The sequence below is a fragment of the Dermacentor andersoni genome, chromosome 1 (assembly GCF_023375885.2).
Source record: "Dermacentor andersoni chromosome 1, qqDerAnde1_hic_scaffold, whole genome shotgun sequence".
In the NCBI taxonomy this organism is placed as follows: Eukaryota; Metazoa; Arthropoda; class Arachnida; order Ixodida; family Ixodidae; genus Dermacentor; species Dermacentor andersoni.
The window spans coordinates 92,235,405-92,258,239 of NC_092814.1; the positions used below are offsets into that span (position 1 = coordinate 92,235,405).

Sequence of the window (22,835 nt, forward strand, 5' to 3'; positions counted from 1 at the left end):
TAGGCAAAGGCTAGTTGTGGGGCCATTTACAAAAATGTAATTGGCAATAATTAACACCACACACGCTGAAATGGCAACAAAAGTAGACTCAAGGAAAGTGCACATCAAAATTTACGTAAGATTAGCAACGCACGGAGCTCATTAATAAACAAAAACCTGGTGTAAGAAAACAGTAGACGTTTAAATGCGTTGATGAATGAACCTATGGATGGCATACGCGTGTGTATGATCCCTCTATAGCGAAATATATAAAATGACAAGCTGCTCAATCAGTCTTCTTATTTACCAACATTACTCCACAATGTACAGCACGGATATAAAGAAATACGCATGCCGGGAGAATCGCAATCAGCATGTCTCCCATGGATGGCAGCGCCGTTTGGCGGCCACTGCCCGCAGTCGCCGCCAGAGGCGCCACGAACTACGCGGGCGTCGCGGGCGTCGGAGCAGACGAAGACTTTGCAGGAGCCTGGGTTCTACGGTTTACGTGTTCTCTGAAGCGAAAATGAACCGGAGAAGGTGAGCACACTTCTCTATAGTGGTAGTTGCTATAGCTGTTCGTTGCGATCGCGATCAGAAGTGGTCATGTAACACCGGTATTACATAGCGTTCTGAAAGGCGTTCGCTCCGTCTCCAACCAACGCGCAGATCATTCAACATGCGGTTTGTTTTACTGCTCGTTGATGGAGGCGTTATAAACGCTTAAAGCAAGTCGCCTTTTGTTAATGTTAACGTCAACGCTACCAAGAGAAATTGGCAGATGCAGAACAACATGTTATTTGTTTTATGAACGCCGTATTGTCATCACTGGCCTCCTTTATTATCCGATAATCTATCGACATCTTGTGCCGTCTGGTACACCGTCTGGCACTTTCTCATCTTTGGTCGTTTTCTATGCATTATCGGCATACCCAGAAAATTTGTGCATTGCCTCTTCGTCCAGCATTTGAACTTCACCTCGATACACCAGCGTAACTCAACGCACATTTAAAAAATATATATATTCCGAATATCGGTGCAAGTTCGGCAACGTTCAATTAGTAACGTCATGGAGGTATTCCCTTCTAATCACATACGTATGTACGGCACTTTGTCATAGCTTCTCTGCTGCGTTATAACACCGTTTTGGTCAGAAAAAGTGCCGTAAATGTGTGTGTTGTTATCATGATGTATCAGCGCAACATACAGACCCAGACGCCAAAGAAAGGAAGAGCACAAGCGCTGTCTCTACACTTGTGTTCGTTCTCCATCTGTGTCTGTCGTCTGTTGCGCTGATTCATCATCAACATATTCGAGCCGGCCAGTTTTCCGTATCTTGTTTATAATTACAAGGGAGCACTTCTCGACGTTGCTGTCTGGAAGTTGTTAAACGGTGGCTGATCTTTTGAAATGTTGCCGATTGAGCTGCGCTGGTGCATCGCGGGGAAGTTGGACAGACAGCCAAAGGGGCAATGACGATAATTCCTGCACATGGAAGCCTTACCGGTATTACGGCTGAAGTCTACCTTTGTCAATCTTGTCAACTAAGTAAATGTTCGCGTACAGCGTATCACACGGAGTTATACACCGCTCCTATCGCTGTACAGAACAATTCCACGAACATGGGACGGATGTGCGCGGTTAGCAGTTTTTCTGATTACGCGGTTTCTATGTTATTTCCATAATCCTAATCCATAAGAATGGGGACCCCAAAGACTTCAAAACTTATAGACCGACCAGTTTACTGTCCGTTTCCTACAAAGTATTTACTAAGGTAGTCGCCAATAGAATCAGGAACACCTTAGACTTCTGTCAACCAAAAGACCAGGCAGGATTCCGTAAAGACTACTCAACAATAGACCATATTCACACTATCAATCAGGTGATAGAGAAATGTGTGGAATATAACCAACCCTTATATATAGCTTTCATTGACTATGAGAAAGCATTTGATTCAGTCGAAACCTCAGCAGTCATGGAGGCATTACGGAATGAGGGTGTAGACGAGCCGGATGTAAGAATACTGAAAGATATCTATAGCGGTTCCACAGCCACCGTAAGCCTCCATAAAGAAAGCAACAAAATCCCAATAAAGAAAGGCGTCATACAAGGAGATACGATCTCTCCAATGCTATTCACAGCGTGTTTACAGGAGGTATTCAGAGACCTGGATTGTGAAGAATTTGGGATAAAAGTTAATGGAGAGTACCTCAATAACTTTCGATTCGCTGATGAAATTGCCTTGCTTAGTAACTCAGGGGACCAATTGCAATGCATGCTCACTGACCTGGAGAGGCAAAGCAGAAGGGTGGGTCTAAAAATTAATCTGCAGAAAACTAAAGTAATGTTTAACAGTCTCGGAAGAGAACAGCAGTTTTCGATAGGTAGCGAGGCACTGGAAGTGGTAAGGGAATACATCTACTTAGGGCAGGTAGTGAACGCGGATCCGTATCATGAGACAGAAATTTTCAGAAGAATAAGAATGGGCGGGGGTTGCGTTTGGGGAGGCATTCTCAGGTCATGAACAGCAGGTTGCCATTATCCCTCAAGAGAAAAGTATATAACAGCTGTGTCTTACCTGTACTCACGTACGGGGCAGAAACCTGGAGGCTTGCGAAAAGGGCTCTACGTAAGTTGAGGACGACGCAACGAGCTATGGAAAGAAGAATGATAGGTGTAACATTAAGGGATAAGACGAGAGCAGATTGGGTGAGGGAACAATAGCGAGTTAATGACATCTTAGTTGAAATCAAGAAAAAGAAATGGGCATGGGCAGGATATGTAATGAGGAGGGAAGATAACCGATGGTCATTAAGGGTTACGGACTGGATTCCAAAGGAAGGGAAGCGTAGGAGGGGGCGGCAGAAAGTTAGGTGGGCAGATGAGATAAAGAAGTTTGCAGGGACAACATGGCCACAATTAGCACATGACCGGGGTAGTTGGAGAAGTATGGGAGAGGCATTTGCCCTGCAGTGGGCGTAACCAGGCTGATGATGTTATTTGGAAGGGATAATACTAATGTTTCAATGCGGAAAACTGTCGTTTCTTTTTCCTTTTTTCTATTTTTTAACCTATGCCAGATAGCTATGTGACTAGGCGGGTCTAACATGAAGTTTTTCGAAAAATGTTTTATACGGGTGTCACATGCACATTTCTGATCGCGATCGGGGCCGAGCCAGATAGGATTTATGGATGGCGATCAACAATGGTCACTGCTAAATGGTGCGATATGCATCGAGTTATTGTCGTCTGCAACTCTCAAAACTGCATGATGCCTTGGCTAGTTACGTGTGACACCGATATTAATATTTTTTTTAGCCGATCAGTCAGGGAGAATGAAGCACTATACTATGTAATGATTGGCCGAAGATATTTCTTACGAATGACTCAAGTGGGCCAGCTCCTTTGTGAAGAGCAGGTACCGACTGGCATGCTCCCAGTGGTTTAGTGCCGCTCAGATATAACGCGCCCACATGTCTTGCTTCTGCATTCAGACGGCTCTCTTGAGCTGCTAAGAGAAAAGAATACGGGGAGGAGGAGGAGGGAGGAGGAGGAGGAGGAGGAGGAGGAGGAGGAGGGGGAGGAGGAGGAGGAGGAGGAGGAGGAGGAGGAACAAGCTTTATTCACCAAGAGAGAAGAGAAAGACGTAAGCAGGTTTCGGAGTAGCCGCTTGCACCACCTCCCCTAATTTCCTAGTTAAAGACTGCGGCGATCCGGGACCGTCCTCTGGATGCAGGATTACTGGGCTAATAAATTGGGCGAACTGTGTGGAGGTTTCAAGAGCCCCACGCTTATCTGGCCTCGTAGCTGGTTTACGACAACCTCGTCCACCACAATGCGCGAAGGGAACTGCTCTTGTTCTTTGACTTTCCTGACAGTTATCGTTACTGTGTCAGTAGAATGTCGTGCTTCTTCTTGTAGAAATCCACGCAACCCACGGCAGAACGACCAGCTCAGCATGAGCCCCGAAGACATGAGAAGCATGCTGGTGAGTCCTTTATTTATTTTTTTCTTCCCGTGCGTGACAATAAGCGGCTTAGACGTGCACCAAGGCTACACTCCCTCGCGAAAGTCAGCTTTGTAGACGAAGGACTTCCATCGCTGTGTCGTCGTCGCCGCGCATTCTTAGCGGTCGGCTCTGACCTCCGCAATGATTTGTATTTGGAGAGGCACCGGGATTTTCGGCACTGCCCGATATTCTATTGCTTTATGTGAGAGTTTACTATCACGTGTCTCCTTACGTATGTACAGGGAAGTAAAATAGGTTTGCATGCACCATTGTATAGCTTTTTATTGAAACGATTCAATGAAGCCTCTCTGAACTAAATTACAAATTGTGCGTTGCAAGTGCCATCATTTTTGTTGTGTGCAAACGACGTTTTTTGTTGCCATTCACACGTAATTGATTTGTCAGTGCAACATAATTCATGAATTAAGGTTATCAGCATATTTGACGACGCCATTCGCTTCCGAAGAGACATTTGCTCCCTGTCAAGGTGGCGCGCACAAATGTTCCACTCGGGGTTTCCAAAAACAAGGTGTAGTCAGCTACGTGCTAAAAGCGCAGCTCGTGCAATTTCTCTATGGTTATCAAGATGGCTGATGGTGGATTGAATTAAAGACTTTGGCGCATATTTCGACAAACGGCTGTGCTTCACTTCGGGCATTAAATATGCAAGACGACGAGGCCTTCGTGCTTTTTGGCATAGCAGGGCGATTGACGAAGGTCTGACGTGGTTGCTTAAAAAAAATACTTTTTTTTTAATTCCCCATAGCGATACAAGAGTTTAATTAAGTGCCTGTTGATGTCGTCAGTGTTGTGTCAAATGACGTAGTTTTTGCCCTGTTCGAGTCAATAAGAAGAGCTATTCATTCCTTTTGTGGCACTGCCTGTTTTTGAAAGTGCTAGAACTCTTGGTAATATTTTTTGTCTTACACGTTATGTGTTGTGAAGCAATGTTTAGGTACATTTCATGCTGTTTGTAACTACCACCCCCGCCGCCCTCCACTTTTAGTGTAATAACTTCATGACGCTGTGTGTACAAAAAAGAAATAAATAAATAAATAAATAAATAAATAAATAAATAAATAAATAAAAATAAATAAATAAATAAATGTGAAGACACATTCTACTCGGCAGCTTTTCACAACCTCTATGTAACTGCTTCTCTTCTGCTACACTAGAGTAAGCGTGTGTTGTCCAGAGCACAACGGCCGAGTAAACATCCCACAGCATCGAGTGCGTTCGAGACTCTTCTATTTGTATTTCCAAGCACCGTTCTTGCCGTTAGTGGGATCACAGTTCAGAGCTTTCGCATGCTTCTCAACTTACATCCTCGAAATCAAAACGTACTCAGTGGCACATTTCTTCCCTCTTTAAAGTGGCTATAAATTTACCCAAAGCCCTTCTATCGTCAAGTGCTTCGTGTACCGCTAAAGGATCGGCCCTGAAGTATTGCGCGTTTTCTACGCCACCTGGTAGAACTGGCCTTTGTACTGCAAGAAAATAAACGATGTCTATTCTTCACCCTTTACCGTTGCCGCATTCCCAAGTTTATTTTCGGTGGTCTGTGGCCATCGTGTCGGAGCATAATGAAAACAAAACCGAAAAAACAACATCGATATTTTCGGCCGGAAGGACAATGCAACCAGAACGTCATCTATTATTGTGATTCCGAGTGAAACCGGAATATCTTTTATCGGTTTTCGGTTCGAGGGTGCATCCGCCAATCCTGAACAACAGACTTCTGGCAACGCCAGCGATAGCGCGTATCTCAGGGCTCCGCATAAGCGCGTATCTGAGGTAGGGACAGTGCGAGCGATGGCCGGTCGAGCGATCGACCAATCTAAGCCTGACGCTCAGCGCACTAGCAGATCGGCATCGTAGCAAAACCCAGGGCTTGCGCGCTGAAGAGCTCATCGTTTCGCTTTCTGCGGTTACAACGCTTTGTTAACGAAGTTTAATTGTTTAGTGTAGGTTCGTTTTATTGGAACAGAGGTCTCGCACTTCGGCGATTACACTCGATGACATGCTGCTTCTGAGATAATGACTTGACTCAAAGCACTGAGTATGATATCAGAATTCATAATGCGTTTAATGAGAGAAATGAACACCATATTTTTATCGTTACGTTGCTTCGAAAATGTTTGCATGCGAATCGCAACCTTTATGAAGCGTTATTGGTCTCACTTTCTTTTTTACTTTCCCGAGCCGAACCGGAGCGCAACTTCATTCATTGGAACGAAACTTAAACCAGAACGAAAAACATTTTGTTACCACACCCTATCTGTAACAGCGAAGATAATCATCGGACGTATTCTGAGACGATCACTTTCGGTGATACTATTGCCTCGGCGATAGTGTAGCCGTCAAGCGCGCGCTTATTGGCTGGTTGAGCAAAATCGGATGAGCTGTTTGGCTCGTTGAGCACTACGTCACGCCAAACCGATAGTATCGCCGAAGTGCTCGTCGCAGAATACGTCCACATGTTCTATGATGATTTCACTTTCACACCGCCATCCTCCTCGTTTATATTTGTCCTTTTGACGCTTATTGCATATCGTTTTGCTTAGCGTAGTTGTCTCGTTCCGATTTGATGAATGCTTAAAGCCACCAGTACAAATACGTCATAGCTATCCCCAGGATATAAAGATTGATTGATTGATTGATTGAATGATTGATCGATCGATTGATTGATTGATCGATCGATCGATCGATCGATCGATTGATTGATTGATTGATTGATTGATTGATTGATTGATTGATTGATTGATTGATTGATTGATTGATTGATTGATTGATTGATTGATTGATTGATTGATTGATTGAGTGACATTGCTGGTACAACCTTCCTTGTGTCTTGTCTTGCAGGTGGGCATCCTCATCGTCTTGGAGGCAATGCACCAGTTGCGCCAAATTCTGATTGAACTCCTCCAGCGCGTCCTGAGGATGATGGAGTAGACATGGTCGGTGAGACGCATACCTCCGCCATTTCGCTTTTACTTTTCCTGCCATTTATTTAATGCGATAAATCTTGCTGAGTTAAAGAAGGCACTGTCGTCTTGTTTCATTCTCGACTATCCGGTATCGAAATTTGGAGGCTGGTTAAGTTTTTTTCACATGTTCCGCAAACAACAATTTATTACGGGCATCCTGGGCATCACAGCAACACGATAATTCAGGCACTACAATGTCTGGCATTAGTGAAACTTTGTTACGTTCCCACATAAACTCGATCCCCGAAACTGCAGAACTGCAGCGGCCGAAAAAAGAAAGTTAGAGCTGTAAAATCGGTGATGTCAAGTAACTATAGCGGGGCCCTTCAACTTGAGAGGTCGCAGTAGTGTCGATCGCCGTGTACGCTTTATGAAAGCGAATAGCTTCCTTTGCCCAACTAGAAGGATTAGGTGCTGTGTTCCAGATGTTTCCCCAGGAGTTGAAATTGGGGGACGTGTGTCGATTTCTAGGAAAGGCGGGGGGGGGGGGGGGGGGAGTTTGAGAGTAGAGAACAAACGGTAGTCATTTTTAATTTTTATTTGTGTCGTTGATGTGTCGCATAGCACTTTCAACATTTATGAATCGAGCACTCACGACAGACATTGCGAACGATTATATCACTTTGCACAAGGACTAACGGCGTATTCAGGAATAGACAAAACCAAATAACACAGACTACATAAAATGTGTCCTCTACATCAACACCAGGTAGTCGAATCCACTCTCCGCCCTTCACACACACGCGGAAAGTGCGTATCGAAACTTTCGTGTCAGCCACGACGGCTCTCAATGAAACTGACACATCTAGATATCAATTTACTGCTGCTACTAACAACGAATGGCTGAATATGTACAAGCACAGGAACATCGCACATCCAGACCATTCACTCCATTCCTCAACTAGTAAAAGCAATATAAACCAAGACGGAAGCATTTCTGCACTTTCTTCTAATGAAATATTCTAACCGCTAAATATATACGTGTGCATTCTCGACCTCCTTCCTGGCGATCGTCGGATTCGCCGTGCTTTCTGTCGTGTGGAAGCCGTGCATTCTTCCACCACAAGCCAACGATGGACGATGTGTCCGTACCCGTAAATACCACTTTCCCGGCGCGATTAAACGTTCCCCGTCGTTTGCAAAAAAAAAAAAAATTGTTACGAAATAAAAAATAACGTTGATTTTTCACCGCAAAGACAAAGCATCGGTTGCGATAGCAAATTAGCAGACAGCTATACGAAGTAAGGATAGTAGTAAAACGCAGTGACAAAGCGCGGCAGCAGCAGCGAGAGAATTGACCTCCATGCTGCATCTCGCTTCAACACGAACTAAGCGGCGAAAACACAGCGCACGCGAAGCTATCAGCACTCCACGCACTCGGTCCAATGCATAGCAGATCGCTTTCAATAAGGGGCGCGCACGGTCGTGCCATAAGCAGTCGCCGCCGAAGTAGAACGCCCCTCGCCCCCTGCCTGGCGTGCGATGGATGAGGCGCCAGCCGAGAGGGGAAGGGGAACAGTTATCACCTTTGCCGATGCCTCCGCCCCGTTGTCAGACCAAACGCCGCAGGCAACAGCCGCGTCACATCAGGAAGGAGCTTTGCGCCGATCCTAACTCTCTTGCATGCGTAATCATGCGAACGACAAGCAAAATTTCGAGTCGGATAACTCGGAGAACAGACATGCTAGAAGAATTCTTCCAACTAAAACAGTGTGAAAACACGACTGCCTTTAACCTTTCAGTAGAAACATACCCAACTTACTGCAGTAAAAAAAAAAAGTTAATTATTCAATTTTAGTTAATTGGGTTGCTGACAGCGATAATTATCATCTCACTTTGTGTTCCCCTGGCCAAATAACTTATTTGTACAGGTGGCCTTCGCATGTCTCCCTGTGCCTAATTTTAAGAAACCCATGAAGCTTAATTTTGAACACCCGGTGTAATGCTAGTATATTTTCCGGTTTCACGTATTTTCCTATACATCCTGCTTTTTCTTTTCGCCTTCCTATGACTGAACATTAACTATGTTGTACATTCTTTATGTATTGTTATTGTGTATAGACTGCACGATTTTGTTAATATATGTTCAGTGTCTCTTTTTTTTTCCTCTCTAATTTATAGCTCAAGTTTCGGTATATACACTTTTGTGCGCTCCTGTATGCATGCATTATTCGCTATTAGATGCCTGTCCAAAGCATATCCGTCGATGTCAAGATTTTCAATGCTTCCAAAGAAGGAGGGGCGGGGGCGGGGGGGGGGGGGGGGGGGGGGGGCTCCGTCAAGCCGCTCAGTGCCGTTGCTCTTATGCGGCTGCTCCCTCCTTATAAAGTTGAATTGCATTGTATAGCCTCACGGCGACGATCGCCTAATCTCGCAACATACATTTGCCTCGAAACTGCGGCGTAGAGCAGATGGCAGATGGCATCAGTGTTTCCAGATGGTTACGTATTTTGAATATCTCCCATTGTTCTGTCACGTCGTTCAAAAAGAAAGTCGCCCGTCGCCCAATTGAAAAGTTTGCCGCTAAACCGACCAAAAATATCGCTAAATCTAGCGACACAATAGCTAACGGGGTTAACGCTGGTGCACACTATACAAATATAGTAATGCGGTGCCAACTATAAAACACAATGCCGCGAAACTGTTAACACACGTTGTCCAACGGACATGGGCACTTTCTTGCAGTTTCTTTCAGTATCCGCGTTGCTAAATGTGGACGAGGTCAAGCAGACGTGAAATTTCTGCACTAAATTGCACGCTTGTAGGACTTATAACTCCTGATGTGCCCAGGTTTGAGTTTGATGGATTATACCTACTATGGCTCGGTGAGCTATCTCAAAAAGGACCACTTCCGCTAGTATCGACAAACGTATCGCCGAACTATGCCTCTCTGAAGGTCGAGCGAGATAATAAGTTTAGCTCCAACTGCGTCACGCGGGACGTGACGACGATGCCACCTCTGCGCGCGGCACGTTCATGATCGAGTGACCGCTTCTTTCCTCTACACAACGATACCAAAGTAAGGCACGTGGGAGGTACGGTTGCAAATATATAAGCGATAATACTGTCACTTGTTTTTATTACACGCGTATTTAGCAATTTAAAATGTCAATTCGAAATGTCGACCTCAACGAGGCAAGAAGCTAGAATTAGTCGCAGAGTAGGTAAAATTGAAGGTATGGACGTAATTACCGCAAATATAGTCTAAGCTTACCCACATTACATTAGTCTCTTGTAAAGGGTGCACCGCCGTAAATATTATAACGTTGAGGCATAGCCAACTTATTGGTCAAAAAAAGAAAGGGTCAACGAAGTGCCGACGCCAAGAATGACAGTGTCGACGTAACTGTCGTAAAATGCGATACGGATATGATACGTAATAAGTGAGTGCTTAACATGAAAAATATACAGAATACAGATATATAATCAGCATTTCATCATCGAATAATTTGAACTATCATGTACGTCGACCTTGTCATTATTAGAGTCGACAATTGGTTGCCCCTTTCATTTTTTTTTTTTGTTACCCTCAGACTTGTACTGAATAAGTATAGCAATGTGGGCGAGTTGCTTTAAGTCCATGATGTAAATTTCGGCAGCACGAAGCACTGAATTGTGGAAATAAAGGTAAAAAGAAACACGAAGGAAGCAGGATGGCAAGAGCGCAAACACGAGCGCTGTGTTTGAATCCTTTCACTCTTTGCTTCTTCGTCTTTCTTTGACCTTTATTTCCGCACTTCAGTGCTTCGCGCTACAAAAATTTACTCCATCAGATATGTCCACATGTTGGAGTGCCGCATTTGCGAATTCCTAAAATTATTTTCAAAGCAATGCGCGTGAGAAACACGCATACATGGGAAGGTGAAAAAAAGAATACTTAGATTGGTCATGCGCTTCCGGAAAGAAATTCATAAAGACGGAATAAAGGGACACTGCGAACCCTCTTGCCGGAGCGACGACAACAAAGAAGCGAGCTTCGCTTCCTTATGCGCGAAGGGTGTGCGAGTCACTTTCAAAAAAATTTCGAAGATTACGAGGTGCAAACCTGGCGCATCCCTACAAGCAAACTCAAGCAGCAACTTGGTGCCAACGTGACGAGATGCCGAGGAGGCCACCAAGGCCGGAAGGCGCGCGCAGCAGCTGATACAACACCCTCTAGAGGACTTACGTGGTGTTGGCTGAGCCCAGTGTGGGTGGGAGAGAGAGAGAGAGAAACGGACCGCGGCGCCGCCTTCCGAGAGCGAGACGGCGGCACCCGCATGCGCGCGCAGGCACGCTGTGTAAAACGCCCTGGCACAGAATAAAAAAAAAATGCATACTGCTGATTGGCAATCGGCTTTCCGTCAACGAAAAAGAGATGAAATAACGCCCCCCCTTCTGCTCTTTAAATCGTTTTCAATAGACTCCACGGCGCACACGAAAAACCGCCCCCGAGTTAAATGAACACGAGTTGCATCATTCGACACCTATATAAGAATGACCGCCAATTCAATGCAATTGAATTTTATCAACATTCGTCGAAAGTACAAAGAATATTCAAAACCTTGTTTTGACGCATAGCCGACAAGGCTAATTATCAGGCGCAACGACAATATCGACATTCAATTCAACAGAATGTAGCCTCATATCTTAAAATTTTACTTCATAGTTTTACTTTTAATTTTACATTAAAAAATAAATAAGACAACATGTTCCTCAGAGAGTGCAAAAAACGGTGCTAGTTTTTTTGTGTTAATAGGTACAAGGTTACAGATAGCCCCTCCGGAAAGATTTAGAAGCCGCTTTACATTTATAGGGTGTCCAACGCAACTTGAGCCAAACTTTAAAAAACTTTAAATGCCACGTAGCTGAACAGAACCGAGGTAATGTTGTCTGCCGTGGCTTGGAGATACTCAGATTATTTTTTAATTCCGCCTAATTACATAATTAGTCTGAAATAATTAATCAACTTCTCAAATATTATGATATTATAATAATTGGATAAAAATTGTGGGTGAGAAAATTCATCATCATAAAAACTTTATTGTAAGACTGAGGAGTTTGGGGCACGCAGGCTCCCGGGCCCCCGCAGGACCCCACTGCACTCAAGCGTTTATGTTGCTTCGCTCCATAACGCTGGCAGCCCGATCAGTAGCCATGGTTTGCACGACCGGGTCTCCAGAGCGCAGCAGGGTCTCCCAGTCCTCCCAGGTCTTCAGGTGCTCGAGGCCCTGAGGGGGAGGATCCGCCGGGCAATGAGAAAGGAGGTGGAGAGCAGAAGCGCGAGGTTCGGGACAGAGATTACAGGCTGATGCGAGGAAAAGTGGGTGATAGTGGTAAAGAGAGGATATGGGGGAGTGTGAGTTTCTAATCGGCGCCAAAGGGTTGCTTGTCGATTGCTAAGGGATTTGTGCGGTGCGGGGTACAGCTGACGCGCCGCCTTGGAGGCATTCGTCAGCTCGTTGAAAGTGTGCGCGCACTCCTTCGCGAATCCCGGATCGGAGGCCGCAAGAGCCCGGTTTAAAGAACCTCGGGCTAAGAGGTTGGCGGCCTCGTTTCCAGGATTCCCGCAGTGCGCGGGCACCCAAATCAGCTCCACATGACGGGGCGGGGGTGCAACGGGCGAGTCCAGTATGCAAAAAGCAGGGACGTGGACTCGGCCTCGTGCGAAATTTAGGATTGCAGTTTTGGAGTCTGATAAAACATACCGTGCTTCTGTGTTGATGATAGCTAGGGCAATGGCGGCTTCCTCTGTAGCTTCGGGAGAGGTGTCTGGGGGGAGTGTGTGCGTTCCAATCGGAGAGAGAGTGTGATCCACCACGACAGCGACCGCTTCATCACCCTTGCAGGCTGCGCCTACCCATACGGCGTCCGGTTCCGAGCCGTAGTAACGGTGCAGTGCTGCAGCTCGAGCTCTGCGGCGCTTATCGTGGTGGTCGGGGTGCATGTTACGGGGGAGTGGCTTAATGAGCAGTTCGCGGTGTAAGGGTTTTGATATGGGGCGTAATGTCGGATCGTTGGCTGGTATCCGGATTCCAAGGGAGTGCAGTATGTACCGGCCAGTGTTGGTTTGTGTGAGACGAAGGTATTGTGCTTGGCGGTGCGCGTCTACAAGTTCCCCGATTGTGTTGTGGAGGCCTAATTGTAAGAGTCGGTCGGTAGGTGTATTTATGGGAAGGTGGAGGGCGACTTTGTATGCCCGGCGAATAAGAGCGTCCATGGCGTCAGTTTCACAGCGAGAGAGCTTGAGATAGGGGGTGGAGTAGAGTACACGGCTGAGTACAAAGGCGTGAACAAGTCGGCATAGATCACGCTCCCTCATGCCTCTGTGGTGGCCCGAGAACCGGCGGATGAGGTGCGAGATCGCCCCTACTACCTGCTTGAGTCTCCGGAGTGTAGTCGTGTGCTTCCCATCACTCTGGATATGCATACCAAGTATCCTGAGGGTTTCGACCTCTGGTATCGGTCTACCGTCCAGCTCGATGACGATGGGGGAGCAGGGCAAGTTGCGGTTCTTGGGACGAATGCACAGCAGCTCGGACTTCTCTGGGGAACAAGAAAGTCCTACGCTAACTGCATAGTTTTGGGTAAGATTGGTGGCTGCTTGGATGGTGTCCTGTATGGCGCCATCACTGCCATGGGTAGTCCATAGCGTAATGTCGACTGCGTAGAGAGTTTGTTTCAGGTGTGGAACGGTTGCCAATTGCCATGCTAGGGGGATGAGTGTGATATTAAATAAGAAAGGTGAGAGGACGGAGCCTTGCGGGGTGCCTACGCTTTTTAGTGAGTATGTGGGGTAGGTGAGCGGGCCGAAGTGAAGCTCGGCCGTGCGTGCTGTGAGGAATGCCTGAATGTAGGTGTACGTACGTGCGCCCACATTCAGTGGGGAGAGTGCAGTCATGATCGCGTGATGTTCGACGCGATCAAAGGCTTTGGATAAATCCAAAGCCAGGACTGCCTTGGTGTGGCTTGGAATGAGCGGATCGAAGATGTCATGGGTGATTTGCAACATGGCGTCTTGTGTGGACAAATGGGGGCGGAATCCCACCATGCTGTGAGGGTATAAGTCATGGTCTGTCATGTGCTGTGCGAGCCTCCCTGATACCACATGCTCGAAAAGCTTTCCGAGACACGAGGTTAGCGAGATTGGGCGAAGGTTTTGGAGTGTAAGTGGTTTGTTGGGCTTCGGAATGAAGATTACCTTTGCGTATCGCCAAGACTGGGGGAGGGTGCCCTCTTTCCAGCACTGGTTGAAGTACTCCGTGATGCGAGTAATCAATTGATTGTCCAGATTACGAAGCGTTGTGTTGGTGACCTGGTCGGGGTCGGGCGCGGAATTGGTGCGGAGAGTCATGAGGGCTGCTCTGACCTCCGCCTCTGTTATGTCGGTGTCGAGTTCGGGGTTCGGCTGTCCTGTGTATGAGGGGAGAGGAGATGGTATGCCAGGTGAAGTGTATGTGTCGCGGAGTGTACCCAAGAGAGCATCGGGGTTGTCCATGTGTGTGTGTATGAGCCGGGTGACGTGGTGCTGGGTGGTGTTTTTTGTTTTCGATGGATCGATGAGGTGTCGGAGGAGATGCCACGCCCGTTTGGTGGTCAGTTTGCCGGCGATGCCGTTGCATAGTTGCCCCCAATTAGAGCGGCAGAGCTCCTCCGAATGTAGTTGAATTTGGGATTGTAAAGCGGCTAAGCGTTTCTTTAGTGTTCTGTTATGTTTACCCCGTTTCCACCTTTCTAGGAGGCTGTGGTAGGCCTCCCAGAGGTGGGCGAGTCGGGTGTCTAGTGTAGGGGTGTCTGTGGTGGTTTCAATCAGCTGCGTATGGTGTTGGATGTCAGTCTGAAGAGAGTCTACCCAGTCGGTGATGTCGGTGATGGGGTTGTCAGGGAGGGCAGGCAGTCCGCGCGGTACGGAGAGCGTCCCAGTTAATGAGTTTGTGTGTCATGTAGGCGTGGCGGGGTGGTTTGAATGGGACAGTGACTTGTATCATGTAATGATCACTGCCCAGTGTGTGTTGTGTTCTCGTCCAGGTCAAATCACGGAGGGAGCGGCTGATCACCAGATCCGGACTAGTGTCCATGCTGACACTGTTGCCGATTCGCGTAGGCATATGAAAGTTGTTGTGGACGGAAAGTTGGAGGTTCTGCATGAGCAGCCAGAGCCTGCGACCTCTGTGTGTGGTTTTTTTTATATCCCTAGTCAGTGTGCTAGTTGTTGCAATCCCCACCGACTAGTACGGGGTGCTTCCCTACTAGGCGGTACAACTCTCGGAGGAGGGAGTCCAACGAGGCCATCGGTTGGGATGGGGGGTGGTAGACATTGGCAATAAAGATGGATGGGAGTGTATGTGTATGATGGATAATTTCGGTGATCACGCAGGGCGTCTCTGATGTGATGTAATGTGGCTTGTGTGTTAGAGTGCGGTGCACAAGTGTGGACGCCCTGGGTCTGTTTGTGGTGTCAGAGTGTGTGGAGTTGTAACTGGGGAGTGTGGCCTGATTGGTGGTATCTTGGAGAAGAAGGACTTGGGGTGTTGGGGAAGGTGTAGGAAGTAGAAGCTGCAGGACTGCCCCGGAAGCTGCGGCAGTTCCAGGTTATTATGTGAAGGGAGTTATTGTTGCCCCGTCCCGCCATATTGGAGCGTAGAGGGATGGATAAGAGGGGTTAGTCTCGCGTCTATTGGGATGTGGGATTCCATGGCAGTTAGTTGTGCTGTGGGGAGAAGGGGGGTAGAGAGCGGGGGGAGCTGCGTGAGGCGTGCTTTGAGGAGGTTGACCATTTTCTGAAGTATAGATTCCATGCAGCGTTCCAAGTGCGTCTCCCCACTTTCGTAGTGAGGTCAGTGATGAGAGCATTGAATTTGCTTTTGAGGCGAACCTCAATCTCTTTGAGTTTTTTGTCGAATTGGTCGGAGAGGTCTTTCAATTTGGAGTCGACATCGATCGGCTCGGAGGTGTGGGGTGGGGGAGTGATACGTTGTTCTTTGTAGGGGGGTGATTGAGAGGGAGCGGTGTTGGTTTGTGATAGAGCAGGAGGTGAAGTTGGGGGGGGGGGGAGTTAGAAAGAGTAGGAGAGGGAAGTGAGCTCTGAGTGAGGACTGTGAGGCGTCTTACCTCCTCCCGCAGGGCCCGGAGCTCCCCTTCGTTGGGGTACGGAGTTTTCTGGGCAAGGGCAGGCGGCGATTTCCTTGCACGGTCGGCCCAGGTGAGGTCCTGCTGGGGCTTCTGGCTACGGTCACGTGAAATGGAGCGCGCAGTGCTTGCACTGCGCGATGACTTTCGCGGGGCTGGCTTCTGCTCCCAGGGAGCGGTGTTGGTTTGTGATAGAGTAGGAGGTGAAGTTGGGGGGGAATGAGAAAGAGCAGGAGAGGGAAGTGAGCTCTGAGTGAGGACTGTCAGGCGTCTTACCTCCTCCTGCTGGGCCCGGAGCTCTTGACTGGCGTCCGGTGGTTGGCTGGGTGCGTGGTGGCGGGCGTGCGTACCAGTACTTACATTGAATATTCCCAGTATGATGCTCGTTCCCACAGACAATGCACTTGGGTGTACAGGTTGGGGGTTCCGTTGGCGTGTGCTTGTCACCGCAATTGTGGCAACATCCGCTAGTTGGGGCGGGACAGACATCCTGGCGGTGTCCGATACCGCGGCAGTTGTAGCAAGCCTCCATTTTTGGTCGATGAAGAAAGTAAGTGGGAATACCCGCCCAAAATCGGACAGCTTTTGGCAGGGGACCGGTGGCGAAAGTGATAATAATGGATCGCTTTTTCCCGAACGGCCGAGCGTCAATAATTGGTAGTTGAGGATTGAAGGGAACAAGTCCTTTGAGGATTTCACCGTGCGACTGTGGGCCATGTGAATGACGCCCCTCACGGCATCATCGGGCGGAGCAAGGTATGCGGTGACATCAGTTGCGTTCGTGCCGATGCGGATTGACGTTATTCTGGCATAAGCCCGAGCTCGAGCCTCCTCTGGAGTGCTGATCGTCAAGGTATTGTTTGTTGGATGCAGCCGCACCTGGTCCTGAGCGAGCGCTTCCTGCAGGTGGAGTTTCGTCGCATCACAGATTGCTGCGACGAGCGTTCGAGCCGTTCGAGCCAAACCGCCGCGTGGTCATACTACGATTTTGAAGTCTCCCCGCGGGAGTCGTGGGAGAGGCGCGTGTCGCGTACGGAGCGGGCGCTGTGCAGCTGGCGGCGCCGCAGCTCGGGATATTCACCATTTAGGCCTTCGGTGGGGTCGATGTCAGTGCCGTTTACTTGGTATTCCATGGCTGAGTGGGCTGTGGGGGTCACGGACGCTAGGCCTAAGACATGCGTAGCCTCGGCGTGCACCAGACGGAGAAAAAGCCGAAAAATCCGATCCGGGCGGGATAGTGACACCCAGGTGGGCTCAAAATGGGCGGCTCACCTTCCCGGGTACGATGGTAGCGATGTTGAGAGCCTCAAGTCGAATTGCCCCGTCGCTGTGGACTTCGAAGGAGGAGCCCACACACAGCGCGTCCGCTCGCAGCGATACTGAAACCACCCTCTCCGGTGAGAAAATTGGAGAGCTACATGAAGAACTACCCGATAAAGCTTTCTGTTGCTTAATACGTGCTACATAAAAGTGCTTTTCGAAGTATGAAAGAAGCCCGCGAATACACACAAACTAAACATGCCGCAGGCACTAACGCTGCGCTTGTTACAAACACATACCTATTTCATCCCCGCCACCTTACACATCATCTACCCTGACGTCTACCCCGACGATGCGTACCCCTCGTGCGAGGTCACGGCGACACTCGCACACATGCTCTGGGAATGCAGAAACGCTTCGCCCGGCTCTACCTCCGACAAGTGGGAGAAGACCTTATGAAGCCCGCTCCTACAAGACCAGCAAGGGGCCGTCTAGCAGGCTCGCGCATCGGCCGCCGGGTACTCCCTGTCGGTCCCTCCTTGGGAGACGCCCACTGCGCGCGGACGTGCGTCCTGCAGGACCTTTATTAATGTTTGTCCAATCCAATCTATGGCATGCTCGCATGACATACATAACACGAATAACATAAGACATTTAATTCATGTCATGACATAGATAACATAAATGACATGTTATGAAGTGCACGCATAACATAACATGATCAATCATGAGGACGAATGACATGTCATGACATGCATTACATAATATGAGTGTTATGAGATAACACTCATATTTTAACGCTCATACCGCGTGGCCCAATATAGGAATGCATTACATATGAATGACGTGACATATGTGACATACAGCCTCTGCAACCTGTTCATTACTACTTCGAATGGAGGTATTAGGGCTGCTCTGGGTACTGTAGAGGTCAGTGCAGAATTCTTCCGCGGCCTTTACTATATCTTCGAGATTGCTAATGATATTCCCCTGCTTTTCCTTCAGTGCATACATCTTGGCTTGTCCTATACCAAGTTTACTTCTCACTGATTTCATGCTGCGTCCATTTTTTACTGCTTCCTCAGTCTTTCTCAAGTTGAAATTTCGAATATCCCGGATTTTCTCCTTGTTGATCAGTTTTGACAGTTCCGCGAATTCCATCTGATCTCTTGAGTATGAAAGTTTCATTTTCTGTCGTTTCTTTATTAAGCCCTTTTTTACGTGGGAGAGCTTACCAACTGGTTGCCTTGGTGCCTTCCTTCCCACTTCAAATGCTGCTTCTGAATACAGCCTACTTACGGTTTCATTCATTACCTCTATGTCATATTCATCTCTCTATTCTAAGGCTGCATATTGGTTTGCAAGTACCAGCCTGAATTGGTCTGCTTTTACCCTTACTGCGTATAGGTTGGTCTGTTTCCTCTTGACCAATTTCAGACTTTCTCACTCCAACCTGAGGTGAATCCTAGCGCTCACTAACCTATGATCACTGCACTTTACCTATTTAACAGTTGTACATCCTGCACTATGCTTGGATCGGCAGAAAGTATGAAATTAATTTCATTTCTTGTTTCTCAATTAGGTCTTCTCCAGGTCCACTTTCAGGCACTGCTTAACGTTGGAACGAAATCCATGATGCATGCGTAACTCTGCTCCATTTATAAACATATATAAGATCTCCGCGTGTGGCACCACTAGCTCGATAGTATCACTCTGGTCCCTGCAATGCCATAGTATTGTCCCGTTGGAGTTTGATATAACCATGAAAGTGGTGGACCATGAAATCACACAGCGGCCAAAAATTTGGGACTACATGAACAAGTAGTCTTTAGGTGGAACCAATATGGGGAACAGAAAAAGGGGCCTGTGAAAGTGACGCACATAATTACGTCACCGGACCCGCTTGATCGTTGAAGTTTGAGAATAACTGCAACTTACGCGAGGCTAAGCGACGCCGCCCAATGCGCAGACGTCAATTTCATTTCTGAATTCATCACAACTGGCCAGGCCTATCGCGGCGTGGGGAAATTTGCAATCTTTTTGAGCGTGAACACGGGAGCGCGTGGCTTTCGATACTACCAGCGCAGTTAAGCGGCGCCTCATGATATCTATGCGCATTCGCGGCGAGAGTAGTTTCCCTTCGCGTGCATCACGTCATCGGAGCGCTCGCTTGTCGTCTGCTAGCTGTTGTTTGTTTCCTCGGCGGTGACCGAATTATCACTGTAAGCAAAATCGAGATGTTCGCTGTTTAAATAATGTGCTCCTCATTCTTAGCGTTACGCTAATTACCTGGAAATCGTTACCTAGTTTTTTCTTTTCTCCCGGCTTCTTTTAGTCACACGATGCAGAAAACAAGCTAAGGAATGTAAACATCTGAACTTTTATGTTGTGCATTGTTCACAACATAATGGAAGACTTAGAAAAGTAATAGCTGTAAACTGGAATTAATCGCTGTTTCATTTTCTTTATTACTTCGTCATATTCCCGTTTCCAGAACAAACTGCTGCCATTCTAGACGGTACGGAAGAGTACAGGGCAGGCACAAAGTTACTTGCTCTAAGGTGTTCCCGCTCTTCACAGCTCGTCCGCAGCTGCCGAATGAAAAGGGTGTCGAACCATGGCTGATTTTATGCGGCCCCACACATTTTCGCAGATGTTCCTGTCAGCGCTCTTGAACGACCAGAAGAGCAGATGGACCCTACGAGTTTCTAGGTGCTCTTTCACAATTTTCGCAGTGTGACCCGGCGCAAGGGAATGCTGGAACACAATATCAGCATCTGGGAAAGCGGCGTGGGCGTAAGGAAGGAGCGCGTTGTCCAAGATTTCGCTGCAGTAGCGCTGCGAAGTAAGAGTGCCCTCGATGCGGTGCAGAGGCCCGAGACCATGCCTTGACACCGCGCCCCACACGTTCATGCAGGTGCGTCCGCTCGCCGCGACTCCCTGCAGACTGGCTGGATCGTAACTGCATGGAAAGTATATTAAAATAAAGTACGCTCAGAAAATTTTCTTACCGTGTCTCTCTTGCGCGCCACAGCCGCACGCTTTCGTTTTGACGTGTTGAAAAAGTCGACTCGTCCGAGAAGATTACTCGGTCCCAGTCATCGAAAGTCCACAAGGCGTGAGCTTCGGAAAATTGCAGTCGTGACGCCTTGTTCGAAGCAGTGAGAACGGGCTTTGCGCAGCCGCATAACATTGCAATCCAGCGCTCCCGAGGCGTCGCCGTATGGTAACAATGGAAGCGTCCACATCGAGCAGCTCCCGCACTTCCCTCGCGGACTAAAAGGGATTCTCCACTACTGCAGCTACCACAAGCGCGTCTTCTTCATCTGTCGTTGTCCTTGCCCGACGCCTATGTGGGGCGTCAGAAATGCGGCCTTCCTTCCTGAAGGCTTGGATGATCCTATTGGCAGTGTTCAGCGGCTTCTGCACCAATGCGCCGATGGAGAGCTGAGAATATTCCTTCAGCGAAACTTTTACTATTTTCCATCTCTCGTCTTCAGGAACACGGGCCATGCTGAATTTAAGCAGCTGCTCTGATCAATGCGGTAATGTGAACGAATGTAAACCTTCCTCGAACACACGGGCGGTCACTGTTTCGCCCACAAGTATAATACGCATGCGTCGCAAAAGCTAAGCTACAGACCAACAATGATCTTGGGGACGTCGGGAAAAGCTAACATAGTTTCAAGTTTATTCATACGTCGTGTGAATGTAATTTACACTTCAGCATTGTTGCCGCTCTTGAAGCGTACGGCTTGCTTGTCGCGGTGCGCGTGTAGCAGACGACACGCGCGTGCTTGCGTGACGCAATGCGCGCGAAGGTAGAATTCCCACACGCCAGACGTCCTGCGCATGGGCGCTGCTTCTCGGTGCCGCCGCTAAACTGCGCAGGCAGTACGGAACGCCACGCGCTCCCGCCACCTTCCGAACGCCACCTTCCCACGGCTAGACCTGGTTCTTAGCGCTGCGGAAGCGAGGGTATCTTATTGTTTGTGTCGGCATCGGCGGCGTTGTCCCTGAAACCAACTCCGCAGCTGGGGTTGACTCACTATCGGCGTCAGCGGCATCAGTCAGTCGCTGCTATCTCTTCCCTCCTCCCTTTATCGTGTTGTCCGCTTGCTGCGCGCGCTTCTGCCCCCATCGTTTGCCGCTGGGTGTACACGCCGCCCCCCTCCCCCCTCTTCCTGCGAGTCTCCGGTTGTCAAAGCGCCGGCTCGAACTTAATTCCTTTCTTCGCTCCTCCTCCAATGCAACCCCTGTGCGGTGGCACTCAGAGAGCCAGATCGGTGGCGGCGGATCTGTATATGTGCACCGCCCGAGCCGAAATTGCCGCTGCCGTTCGCCCTGTGCGGTGGCAATCAGAGAGCCAGATCGGTGGCGGCGGATCTGTATATGTGCACCGCCTGAGCCGAAATTGCCGCTGCCGTTCGCCACTGCGAAATTATCTGCCAGTTCTTTCTGAGCCATGAGCGAGACGACCGATGGGACTTTAATGTTGACATAAAGACAAACAGCAATTTCCTAACACTTATGCGGGAGAACATCCCGTTCCTCTCGCTCGTAACGCGTCCCACGGCTGTGACAACCTCGCGAGGCACTTGTATAGATCTCGTCTTTGAGAATCAAGCATTGGTGTACCAAGTCGAACATATATCAGTCTATTTCTCCGACCACAAAGCTTCCTTCATGACTGTCAAGAATTGTTAGTGGAGTCTTTGTTAAAGGAATACGTGTGAAAAATAAAAAAAAAATTCTGTGATAGCGCATACATGTGTTGCTCGATTTCTTTGCCTCAATCTATCGAAAAGGTGAAACAACTTATTTGCTGCGCTCAAATTTCGCATTAGGAAGTAACGTAATCGTCGGTAATTTTTTCTTTTTTTTTCTTTTCGCCGGGCACATTGAAGTACATTCTCTTTCGTGTACACATAATAGGCAGGCTGCGCGGTCGCCAGGTGGGCCAAAGATGCGATTACTGACACTCACCAAAAAAGCTTTCTAGGCTCACTCACACTGACGTTCGCCCTGATGCCCACCAACACTCGCTCGCGTTTACTTTCTTTCACGCGCACGCACCACCACTAACCAGCATTCACTCGCTAGCGAACTCACGTCCACTCCCACAGTCATATCCACGTTGATCTTCACGTCCAAGCAAGAGAGAGAGAGAGAGAGAAGCTTTATTTGGTTCTTTCAAGGATTTAGCGTCTCGAGGTCTCCTTCGCCTTCTTGGGCGCCGGCGACTTGGAGCCTCTTCCGGCAAGGGTGGGCCCCTATTCCAGGGCTCCACTGAGCCTAGGTATACCTCACTAGCGTGCTGCACTAAGGCCCTTTGGGCCGTGAGCTCGCAGCTGGTAAGCCGACTCTCCCATTCCTCCGCACTCGGGTTATTGTGTTGGTGGAATGATTGATTGTGTTTACATTCCCATGTGACATGATAGAGTGCGGGTGTGGCCCCGCACCATGGGCAGGTGTCTCTGTATTGTGTTGGG

At 48.3% G+C, this 22,835-nt stretch overlaps 1 long non-coding RNA gene across 1 annotated transcript in view; it reads left to right on the forward strand.

Moving 5' to 3' along the window:
* Positions 1 to 347: 347 nt before the first annotated feature.
* Positions 348 to 22,835, forward strand: part of LOC126544512 (uncharacterized) — a 28,031-nt gene continuing 5,543 nt past the window's right edge. The window contains exons 1-3 of the long non-coding RNA XR_008608645.2: positions 348 to 519; positions 3,901 to 3,967; positions 6,851 to 6,945. This is a non-coding gene — a long non-coding RNA (uncharacterized lncRNA). The remainder of the gene's footprint in view (positions 520 to 3,900; positions 3,968 to 6,850; positions 6,946 to 22,835) is intronic.